Here is a 12,801-nt window from a genome sequence, read left to right on the forward strand (position 1 = left end):
AGTCAGGTTCTTTAGCACCTTGAAGTCTTCCATACATTCCCAGTTCTTGTTCTGAGGGACACTGTTTTAGGCCTTATCAATCACCTCGATCTTTTTTTGAATCTGTGTTGTTCTTCCTCAAGCAAAGATTTTCACTATCTTTTTAAGTCTCATTTCGAAGACCTTTCCAACAGCTTCAGGGTGTGTAACAACAGTGTTATGCCCTTATAGTTTCACATTTCCATCTGTTACCCTTTTTAAACTGTGGGACGATGATTTCTTTTTGCTAATCTTCTGAGATATTATTTTCTTACCAGATCACAAAGAGCACACTCTATACAGCCAATTTAAGCCTGGCATACCAGCTGCCTTTATCGTATCTGGGTCAAGATCACTGAATCCCGAGGACTTTCCGTCTCGCATATCTTCAGTGCTGTTTCGATTTCAAGCCATGTGAATCCAATCATTTACATATATTTCAACATTAGAAAATGTTGATGCAGCACCGTAACAATAGTCCCATAGCTCATCACTGTTTTGAGTTAAAGACAAACTTGTCCACACTAATGATAATTTGCAGCATACAGTGCCAACAATTGTCATTGTCAGCAGATATTTCTCACTTGTGCCGCACTTGTGAAGCAAAGACATCAGTCAGATAACTTCAGTTGCTGACAAGTACCTCAGTTGCAGAATATTAAGTTACGATATTTTCACTCTCCTACGAACACCTTAAATACTATTCTTCAACTCATTTGGATGTCCATGATTAACACTCTTTTGACACTACCAGTATCTAATTGCAGTATTACAATTTTGCAGGGTGAATCCAATCATGTGAATTTATAAGAAGGCTCCTGGTCCAGCTTAGCATAACTGTGATAATTTAAGGTGGAATATACAGTGTGAAGAGGCATGGTGCAAGTCAACAAAAATCCTGGGGTTCCTATGTAGGAATTTAAGAGTTCAGTCCATGAACAATAAGGTCAGCTTACCTTTGCATGGTTTGGCCTGTACTGACGTGTGGTCTACCTGCTTGGCATCCCATGACAGCGGAGAACATCAGTAAGCTGCAGAGAGTACAACACTGTGCTGAAAGGCTAATTAACTGTCACTCCTCTCCCATCCAGTAAGGTTACCTTCCATTGAGATAATAGCCAAACAAACTGACCTGATCTTTCTCCAGAAATCACTCTGTGCCTCAATAGAAATAGATTCCTTCCAACGTCTGTCGCTCAGCTCAGCTCAGAGAAGCAAATGAATTACCCTTTGTCTGCCTTTCATAGTGGTTTCTATTGGCAGTCTGCAAAGCTATGGAACTCGCTGTCAGGGGATGTCAAGAACTTGCCTCTTCCAAAATTTCAAATGTATATAAAGAAAAATGTAGTTTAATGGAACTGCTTCATGTATTTGTGAGTGTGTGGGTGAATGAGTGAATGATTGGTTAAGTGAAAGGAAGTATGTGAGAAAGAAATGAGTGAACAGCAGACTGATAGAGTGAAAGTAAGGATGCAAGCACAGGAATGACCAAATGAATGAATGATTAGCTGTCATTTGACAGAATGGAGGAGCAGTAAGAAATTATATATGTATATCTTGCACAGTACTATTTAAGTATTTTGTAAACAAATATTGTGAATAATATCTTATCTCAAGATAGGTCTGGGGAACATTTTATGTGTACAGTACATGAGGGCTCACCCTTTTTTCTCTAGTCTTTCCAAATTTATGAAGACTTGTGGTAAATAATATAATACTAATTTAATCAATAGCCTGACATAACCATTGGAACAATTTGTGCTTTTTCTACCTCAGGTGCATTTACATTTTCCAGGGATATACAGTAAACATTACTATCAACACCTTCCTTTCTCAGAAATGTCATTTCATTTGTATCATTTTCAGCACTGCCAGTAAAATATCTAACCCTTTTTTGATAGGATATTTTATGATGGTGAAATCATTTATTTTTAGTTCTGCACCTTCTTTTTCCTCCTCCTTGTCTGCCCCTTCATTTTATTTTACCTCATACTCCTCTACATCATGGTCTGATAATGTGGAGGTAGAAGGATTGGTAAATGTACAGAGTGTAACAGTAAGGTACTCCCCGGAAATTGTCATCAACCGGATGGGGAATAAATATGATAAAATTTCAATTTATTCCCATCAGGGCATTAACAGTAATATCAGACAGGTAAACTAGCTGCAAAATATGAAGTATTTTAGTGTTATTATCACAAAAAAGACATAAGAGTATTTTTAACTTCTAGTGTTCTAATGCTCGTTCATAATCATGTAACACTGGGGCATACCACTTGGTTGCTGTGGAGTGTCATGCGGGTTTGTGACGTCCCGCAGAATCAAGTGTTTCCATGGGATTCTGCACTAACCCTCGCGCATGACTCTACATGATAATCAAGCTAAACATTTAAACAATAATGAAAATTTATCATTTAAATAAACAGATTTACAGTATTTACATTTTAATGTGGAGCACCCAGTGATTCAAATATGTATTAATATTATGTAACTAGCACATATCTGGGTTATGTTAGCCGGGTGATGCACCCATTAAAATGGTCCTAGTGAGAACACTAAGATACGGCCAATCTTCCAAGACACATTCCTGACACACAGAAGAAGAAAATGTTTTTCAATATATATGGGTCGGGAAACACTTTATTTCCATGTTCGAATTCATTTTCTACAACTCTACGTAGTACATTAACAACAGAAAACACACAGGAACAGAACGTACTAGCATACCACATGGAACTCTTTTATACATGAATTGTTCAAAATGCCCTCTGTTAGCATTAACCCAGATGTGCAGATGCGTGTTATTCCTGAAGTAAGACGACGAGTTAAACAACTGATGGACAGTCTGTCACCTGGGTGACTGCCCTAAATGCAGATCAGTGCTCATTGATTATGATCCATCTGTCAGATGAGGATGTTTAGCCTTGAGCAGATCTCTTGATGCTAGTTGGCAGTATATTATTTTACCACTTGGAACTCATGCAATTTAAATTTGTTTGGAAACCATTCAGAATTCAAATGGTTTGTATAACCATACTGTCAGAATTAAGTGTACTGGACTAATTTTACAAATCAAGACTGTAATAATATTTGATTAATTGTTGTAAATTTTTAACATATCTTTTAAAACTTGAAATAGCAATCAGATTCACCCCCTCTTGTGAGGTGAAACCAACCAACACTTAAATGTAAGTAGTAAGTGGAATTATGGACAAAATATATAGATTAATTTGTGGATCTAACATCATCAACGATAAATAGTAAAAATTTCACATTGACATCATAGTTCATGGACAAAGATGGGTGACTGGAGTTGTTCAATGATGATGATGATGATGATGATATTGCAGTCTAACTTGTGAATGGAATATGTTTTTTAATTCTGAATTTTTTATTGGATTCACCCCAGTTTACAGTACTTACTATTCTACCTCTCGACACTTACCATTTCTGTATCCTGATTATGAAACTGCACTCCATTTCAGCTCATAATGCAAGGAACTGTTCATAGTTTGTAACTTTGTGTGAAAAAGGTTTCATTTGAAAAAGAGAAACAGGTCAAAGAAGAATGTAAGCAGTATTGTGTGCAATATTGAGATAATGCTATGAATTCTCATCATTATTGGTGTAAAATCAGAATATGTTTTTAGTTTTATCATATAAAATGTTTCTTGAAACTATTTTTTGTTGTTTTATGAAATCTGTAATTTACCCCTAAACAATAAATTACTATTTAATTCATCCATTGACATTCTGATGATTTTTATAGTGTGGTGAAAACATTTGTGAGTAGTTTTGAAATTCAGCTCAAAAGACCTATTAATCGTCAGTGTAAAATGAGGGGGAAGGAAAGTTTCAGTACTCAGACCAGAGAGAAGATGAGCTCAATTTCTTTATTGTCATATTATTCATTAAACTTTAATTTAACATGCTCTCTTTCCTACATGGTAACAAATTTCTAGTGCAATATGATATCATCCAAACTGTAATGAAGTTTACAGAAGATATGAATGTGTCTCTAGGTTTTTTATTTATACGAATCCTGTTTAAAATCTCCTTATTTGAATTGTGTATCCAGGACATTTCTGAATAGGACTGAAATGATGGATATTGCCATTCAGTTATCTCAAGGTAATGCTTGAGATAATATCTGAAATCCTCTGATAATAAATAACATTTTGTAATTCATTCATGGGGGCTAGAAGTTTCACATCAACTACCTTAAAATTCTATCCATCAAATATGTATTTATAAATTTCCAAGAATGTTAAATCATTTTAACGTCTTCCATTAAATATACAGAATATTATGCTTTTGTTCATTTTTACAGTTTTGATGTTACACTTGTTTTGTTACTAAATTACTGCAAGAAGTGTGGTTTTATTTTGTGGGGAAACCTTGCTTATTTTATTATGTAGATGCTTTTTGCGCAGAAGTAATGCACTTTGAAAAATTATGCTAACAAGACCTGTTGGAACAACTTCCCATTTATTGTGTTAGTATGATACCATTGAGAAATAATTACCTTTCTTTATCTCTTTAAAATAGAATAACTGTGAAAAATTTGGTGTAAGAATGAAAATGTTTAGTAGTTCAGGTGGTTATCCATTTTTCCTGTGTGCGTGTTTTTTTTTTACTTCTTTTATGGAATACATAGATTCTAGTCCTATTTGCATAATTATGATTTATACAGTATGTAGGTGTTCTGCTTGCCAAGATTGTGAAAATGTTTTTTAACGGCTGCCTTTTGTTTGAGTCTGTCTGGTGCTGGTAAACTTAATTTGCAAGAATGCACGAACTGTGTTTTATACGTAGTGCAGTACATGATCTGCTTTTCTAGATAGTGTGCATTGTTTTATTATTTGTAAGTGTGTGAGAAATATTTTGTTACTGTGCATAATTTGTACTCAAATGTATTTAAAATACAAAAATTGGAATATGATTTACTCTCCTTTTTTTTTTTTTTTTAGTATGCTCCAGCTTTCTTTGATAGTAGATTTTAGTTCTCATTACTCTCAGATGAAGTTACCTAGTTCTTACACAAATAGAACCCCATATTGTACCAGTAAAATATAGCCTGGATTTACTATTTAAATTATAATCGCACGAGTTATGTCTCAGGGCAGTTCCAGGTAAATTATAGCTAGGGCTTGGTACAGGAGGAAGGGTCCTATCTAGAAGAAAACTTGAAGATTCTTTTAAAGATTGAAGTTTATTCAAATAAATGAATGTTGAATTGCATATCACCTTGGTGTGGATTTTCGTCGTCTTCAACATCGTCTATCAGGTAACCCATACCCCCAGGTCACCATGCTGAACTGGACTGGAACTCGTTCTGTAGGCCTCGTTCGTCACCATGGAATATAGCTGGAACACCCAGGTTGATCCGATATGGACCGAGCTCAATAGCTGCAGTCGCTTAAGTGCGGCCAGTATCCAGTATTCGGGAGATAGTAGGTTCGAACCCCACTGTCGGCAGCCCTCAAAATGGTTTTCTGTGGTTTCCCATTTTCACACCAGGCAAATGCTGGGGCTGTACCTTAATTAAGGCCACGGCCGCTTCCTTCCCACTCCTAGCCCTTTCCTTTCCAATCGTCGCCGTAAGACCTATCTGTGTTGGTGCGACGTAAAACAACTAGCAAAACAAAAAGATCCAACATGGGATCGAACTCATACCTCTGAAGTTCTAGACGTTCTCCGACGATCTTGCGGGGTAATCACTTGTTTTATTACTCACATGAATGTCCACAATTTCACAGTCCCCTGACACTTATTTGACACCAACGTTTGATTTAATATTGACCTAATATGAAGTCTATCTTCACTAGTCCCTTGCAGGAACTCTGAAAAGTGGTGGCAAAAGGGGCTCTGGTTAAGACGCAGCAGGTCGTTATGCTACTTAGGTTCCAGAATGGGTAAAAAAAAAAAAAAAAAAAAAAAAAAGTAAATAAATGCAATGTAAAGTTTAATCTTATACAAGTTGTATAGTATCATTTGAAGTAATACCACATACTGTATATCAGTTGACTATATTTGTAAGTAGTACAGGAGATAAGTAGAATTTTGTAAACATATAAATTTATTAAGGATGAGAAAAAATTGTTAGCGTAAATTGTATAATGTTGTATTATAGGAAAATTTTCTTCTCTTGTTAATTTAATATTCAGTGCTTGACAATAATGTATTTTAGTGTACCATTTGCCACCGAGGTAGATACCTCATTTGCAAATAAAGAGAATTTGAATCTGATTTAGATAGAATTTAAAGATGAAGATGCGGATAGCATCAAATTAAGAAAAGAAATAAATCACAGTTCATGAACATAAGCTTTAGAAATAACAAAACTGAAGACAGTTCACATATTATGCACAGTTCGTGGTTGCTTTCCACCGAAATGTGGTCGCACTTGACACTAAAATAAATATACGACTGCTCAAGAGTTTATCCAACGGACACTGCTGTCAGTAACGCACTAATAAATTATTAATCGCTTTGAGGATATAATAACGTTGGCAATTATTCTGCACAGTTCATAATTCAACTCGGTTTGAATTAAGAATCGTTCACTTCAACCCAAAATCTGAAGAAATAATAAAGTTAGCAATTATTATACACAGTTGTAAATTCAATTCATTTTGAAATGAGTATTGTTTATTTCTACCCAGAGTTAATCACTTGTGTCGAAGCACACGAGTATGTGTAATAGGCAGTCGCTTGCATTTATGGTAGTGAACAAGTTTAAACACTTTCATGATCACTTCTACTTAATAAATGAAAGAAAATAAGCTGACGGAGTTTTAAGAAATTCCACAGTTAATAATATAATGTAGTGGTGTGTAACTTTGAAATTCACAACACTTGTTGGTAAGAAACTAAGTTCCACAATTATAAAGACTTGTTACATGTCGAAGTTTCTACATGCGCACAATTTCTAAGTTCCAGTCAACTGTCAGAACCTAAGTCCACTGTAAGACTTGTCACGTATCAAAGTTTCTACATGTGCACAGATTCTAAGTCCCAGTTAACTGACAGAATCTAAGTCCACTATGAAGACTTGTAGAATTCGAAGATAAATTTGGACAGCACTTTATCTCGACGAACAGAGTAAAGGTGAAAAGCGTGGTGAGTCAGACTGGACTCCCAGCTATGACTGACTGACTTGGTTGGGTCCAGCTCATCTTGTATACGATTTGTGCTTCTACGTCATCAGATATGATTTCTATGAAGTGGAATAATTTGAGAATCCCTCGATGGATTTACTTGAAACTTATTATTAGAGACGTTTACATGATTCTCTACAAAATGACTTATCCCTCGAGTTGATACGATCATTATTACAGGAGTTTTGAGAACTTCCCAGTCGAACATTCGAGAAGGTGTGACGTTTCTTCTAGAACACGCCAGTCCTTGCAGGGTAGCACGTGGCGTAACAGGTGGGTAGCCTATCTTGCTCCTGCGTCCATGTCACTCGTCAAGCTGTAGCTGCTTCTGGCCGGCTCACTCCACCGAGCGTAGACAGACCCAGCTCGCAGTAAATGTCTTGCGTGATGATTAAATATTATTTATCTAAAAAAAAATACGGCATGTACCACGCATTACTGGTACAATATTTCCTTAGCACTGTAACAGAACTGGCAATATTCTCCTAATTTAAATACTATATTGTGTAGAGAGATATATCCTTAAGATGACCAAATATCTGGGTTCTGGTGGCATAGTACTTGAGAACAGAATATTTTAGAACATACAATTGGTTATAAACTTCTAGAACCTAGCAGAAATATATTTTTAGCTGTTACCCATTGCACCAGCACGGAATGTCAAGGTATGACCTCTGACTTCTCAGTCTTATTTTGGAGAGCAGTTACATGCTTGGCTATGAAAATGGCTTTATCAAATTGTTTTATTTCTTTATGGTGACAAAAATAAACTGTGGCTGGAGGCCAGGATATTACACAATAAACATGTTTTTCAGTATAGATTGGATCTCACTGATTATCTTTGATACATTATACAATCCTATACCATGTCTTTGAGACCGGCTCATTTCGTTGTTTGTCTGCCCTCAAGATAAAAATTATTTGTAGAATTACAGTAGAACCTAATTGAAAATAGTTTTCGGTTGGAAATATTCATTCTGTCTTCACTTTGCAAATGTTGCATTGACCGGGCGAGTTGGCCGTGCGCATAGAGGCGCGCGGCTGTGAGCTTGCATCCGGGAGATAGTAGGTTCGAATCCCACTATCAGCTGCCCTGAAAATGGTTTTCCGTGGTTTCCCATTTTCACACCAGGCAAATGCTGGGGCTGTACCTCAATTAAGGCCACGGCCGCTTCCTTCCAACTCCTAGGCCTTTCCTATCCCATCGTCGCCATAAGACCTATCTGTGTAGTTGCGACTTAAAGCCCATAGAAAAAAAAAGTTGCATTGCTATCGACTACGATTTGATCCATAAACTATCCAAAATCTTTCAGCACTTCTTCAGAACATTTGAGAATAAAGTCCTAAACTGAAATAGAGTTGAAATTGTGAAGAAGTAGGTCCTGTGATACCGTGGAGTACACAACAGAGAAGACTGGTTTACTTACAGATGATTTACAGTTTGTTAGCTTAGTTTTTAAAAATGAACCACTGTCTTGGAGGAAAGAATAAGGCACCGTTCACTGAAATTCTGCAACAAATTAGACAAAATGATTCACTTAATACTCCACTCTTTAAGATTACTGTACTCTGTACAATTACCGATACGATAACCATCTATGTAACGATAAAATACTGTGGTCCTGGCATTAATTCAATGGAAACTTGATTTGGGTTTAATGGTACTTTGTAACAATAAATTTTTCTATTGCGATTGCTTTTTTAGACTCCACTGTTTTGCTTTCCTCCTAATACTACAATAATACGAACAGTGAAGGAGTCGGAAAACATGTTGCCATGATTTGAAGAGCAGAAATCTAAATGAACCATTGTTGTTTCTGACAGAAGCTACTGTGTCTTGTGAAGTACTCACAAATTTTCTTCAGTTATGGTGGCATCCTGGAGAATCATTTGGTGACTCTTGAGGCAATAAGATCTTTGTGTGTTTCCCCCTCTGTAAAGGAATGTGAATGAGATTGTCATTTCCGATGTTTGCAATAGTGTTGAGCAGTGTCAATAACTATATAATGCTGTGATTATTGTAGTTCTTTGCTAGTTTGAAAAAAGTGTGTGACCAAATGCAAGAAACATGAATTAACATAGTAAATAACTGCCAATTGAACATGAAGTGAGCTATTCTAAGTTTTATTTTTTGTGAACTCTTTGGGTTTTCTGCTCTCAAATCTTGTCTTTGTCGCATTTAAATGTTATGAATTTTTAGTTCAATTGTAGGTGTTTACCTATACACCTGTTGAAATAAGAATGAATTATGGCTAAATCCTTAATTTTTCTTTGGTTCACCCGGTATCACTGTATCAAGATTTCACTGTATATGTTTATCAAATTCCCAATTCTTTAAATGATGGCTGCAGGTTAGATTAATAGGCACATAATATTTACTCTTAAGAAAGATTGTTCATTTCCATTTCCTTCCCTTTAGAATACAATATTGATTCATACAACAAAGTTAATTTCTTGAAGTAAATAAAGTGAGCTGGCCTCACAGTTAGAGGTGGGTAGCTGTTAGCTTGCAATCATAATCAGTTACTTTACATTTTATGGCCTACATGGGACCACTCTAGTCAATTATACAAAAGATTTCTTGATTTCCTATCGGCCCAATATTTTTTTTCATTCTGAGATCCTGCATTCTTTTATTCTGTTGAAAATACCTTCCCATTAGACCTTTTATTGATCTTGGTCTGTAATCTGGTGTGTGTGTATGTGTGTGTCCTGAAGTATCTTAATTTTTTCTTTTTTGTTTGTGAGATTGTCTATTGTTATTTGTAGTTCTTTAATATCCTCCTTAATTTCCGTGATCTATTTAATCTTGGTCTTGCTATTCCATAATTTTCAATTATTCTTCTGCTAATTCTGGTCTCAGGTGTTTTGATAAGATATCCAAAGAATGACACGTTTTTTCCTAATCATGCTCGCTAATGGTTCAATTTCCTTATAAACTGTTTTATTTCATGCTATTCTCCATTGTCCATTAACCGTCAAAGTGCTATCATCTCGCAGTGAGATGATTCGTAAAATCGATATAACAACTCCTAAAATCGGCATAACAGTCCATTTTAGGAATATTCTTGCTGCGAAATGAAATTCTCTATCTGGTAGGAAGTACAAGTTGGTCTTTGGTTGGGGAAATAAAGCAGTAAGCGGCGATCTTGTCAGCTGTGAACTGGTCTTTGTTTACGTCTGCTCAAACTGCGCTGTTGCTTCGCGCACTTGAAGGTTATTGTTTGCTAGCCGATGTGTGATTATTGTGTAGCTGATTTACTCTATTTTAATTGGTTTATTTTATTTAGTGATTATTATAATATGATGTACCAGGAAAAGTTGATTTTCAAGAGCATGAGGTCTTTCGAGGGGTGCCTAGTCCTTAGGAGATGGTACAGAGAGGGAGGATCGCAAGGCGATTGTATCCTTCTTTCCTTTATTCAATCTCTGGAAGGTCACCCTATTATATCGCCGAATCATAGATATTTACTAGAAAATAAATTCAAATTTCAACAACAGAATACCGAAAAATTAAGTTGATCAAGTAAAATGCAATTGAATAATGTCCTTTTCAGTCAGTTAAGTCCATCATAACTCTCATGGCATAAATTAATAACAAAGCATGTTGTAAGTAAATAAGAAATCCTAAAGTCTTTTCTATTGGCACTTGTGATTTCAGGTTATGCTTTCTACATAAATTAAATAAAGTAAATTTGGTAATTCCTTCTTGTAAAGACATCAAATTCAAATATGAAACACTTGAAGTTAAATCTGATCTTCTAGCATCGAGTTCTGAGTATTGTCCTATTTTTTAATAGCTTATTATACACTTTACGTAAATATTAAAAATTGAGAGTTTATGATACACTTCCACTATGAAGCACTCAATTGATATTTTAAAGTTCCAATAAATGAGAATATACGACAAGAGCACACTGTTATTTGAAAGTCTGTCTTTACTTAAGAGTTGTAAAACGTTAATTTTCCAAGTAAAATATTAAGTAAGTGAGCTTTTAATGTTCTTTGTCCGTAATGACGCTGTTTATAAAAGTTCTGTTCAAAGTTAGAATTATGTTTTTGAATGGAAAAAGCACTATCACCTGATATACGCCTTCTTGTTGAACTCGAACAGTTGAATACTGCTCTGCAAGCGGCAATCTGGAACTCAGCCATCAGCAAACACCACGATGTTCCACATTACCACATCCCTGGAACTGTCCCTTGTAGTACCAAGTCCATGTTGATCTGTATCAAATCTCCGTCGTCTTGAGTCAGGATTTCTCATGTTACTAAATGAGTGGCTTTAACACGAGAAAGTCCAACTGACTAGGTTGAAATGTGCACCATTTGATTTTGCACTGTTAGAACTGATTATCACTGTCTCATAAATAATCATCATTCACTGGATGAGAAATACGTCGGAGCACTGTCTATTATTGTAAATCACAATAATGAAAAAATACACTTCCCTGCACAGTTCATCTTGACACTTACTGCACACTGTTCGTATTTAAAAAAAGTAACTTTCATTCGAAGCACAGTTTATCATGGCTCACTTTCACAACAAAGAAATAAATAAATGGCTCTCTCTCTCGTAATGTTCCTTCTTACTATCACAGTCCTATACTTCACAATATCTCTGAATTACGAAGTTCATTATACAGTCTATCCCCACGGGTTGTTTTAAATGGTACAGTCTGAATGACGATACGCGAACAGTCTTTCGGCACAAATTAAAGTGTTCTAGGCTCTGATAATACTAAAAATAGTCAATGTGTTGCGACCTACACTCACGATATTCTAAGTAGAAATAGTTGAAGATCATTACAATTTAAAGTAGCCATGCTAACTTCAAGTTTGTTATGGTTATTCACACGAAAATTAAGATATTTGTTAAGTTCAAATATTGGTGAAATATTGTGTCTTATGACTCCGATGTTGTACACACGTTAATTTACAAAGTTTGAATGTCTGACGAATTGCAAGTCCAACAATTTATAAGTCAATCACTGGTATTTACAGAAACTAAGTGTCAACTTGCCGTTGAAATTATATAAGTATTACGATGTCTGGCAGCATGAATACTGAGTTCGACTCGTCGCGTGCAGCATGACATGCGAGCCAGCTGTGAAGAATGCGAACTGAATTGCTACGGTCTGGTCCGCTGCTTATATTCCGTACGACCCAAGGTTGCTTGCCACATCACTGCGGGAAGTGTGATTCCTTTCTCGCTTATATCTCTCGAATGCCGTGATGGATTTGATTGAAATTGACATATGTTTACATTCATAACATGAGCTACACGATGATATATGTCTCATTTCCATATCTCTATCGACTAAAAAGTTAGAAATTTTCCTTCCAGTACATTCGAGAGAGAGAGAGAGAGAGGCGTACAACATGGCTGTGATATCACCCGCAGGTTCATTGCTCGTGACGTGTCCAGCTCGCCACGAGGAGCTTCGTATCACACTCGTACAAGATGTTCGGGCATACGAACACATATTATTGCCGTCCCTTTTCCATATATTTGGGCAATTGTAAAACAATGTACAGGGCTGGAACAGTTCTTGGTACAATGAACGTGAGTGAATTAAGTGGTTCTAGTGGAATTACAGAAGCATTGGAGGAGCTTGGGAGT

General features: G+C 36.0%; 1 protein-coding gene across 5 annotated transcripts in view; it reads left to right on the top strand.

Moving 5' to 3' along the window:
- Ero1L (endoplasmic reticulum oxidoreductin-1-like protein) overlaps positions 1-12,801 on the top strand; it is a 194,439-nt gene that overhangs the window by 175,365 nt on the left and 6,273 nt on the right. The window contains exon 13 of one of the 5 annotated variants that reach the window (XR_011017598.1): positions 802-5,668. The exons of the other annotated variants lie outside the window; for them this stretch is intronic. The gene's annotated coding sequence lies outside the window, so the exon portion shown is untranslated. Of the gene's footprint in view, positions 1-801; positions 5,669-12,801 lie in introns of those variants that run through there. 5 annotated transcript variants of the gene reach the window in all.

The sequence above is a fragment of the Anabrus simplex genome, chromosome 1 (genome assembly GCF_040414725.1).
Source record: "Anabrus simplex isolate iqAnaSimp1 chromosome 1, ASM4041472v1, whole genome shotgun sequence".
Classification (NCBI taxonomy): Eukaryota; Metazoa; Arthropoda; class Insecta; order Orthoptera; family Tettigoniidae; genus Anabrus; species Anabrus simplex.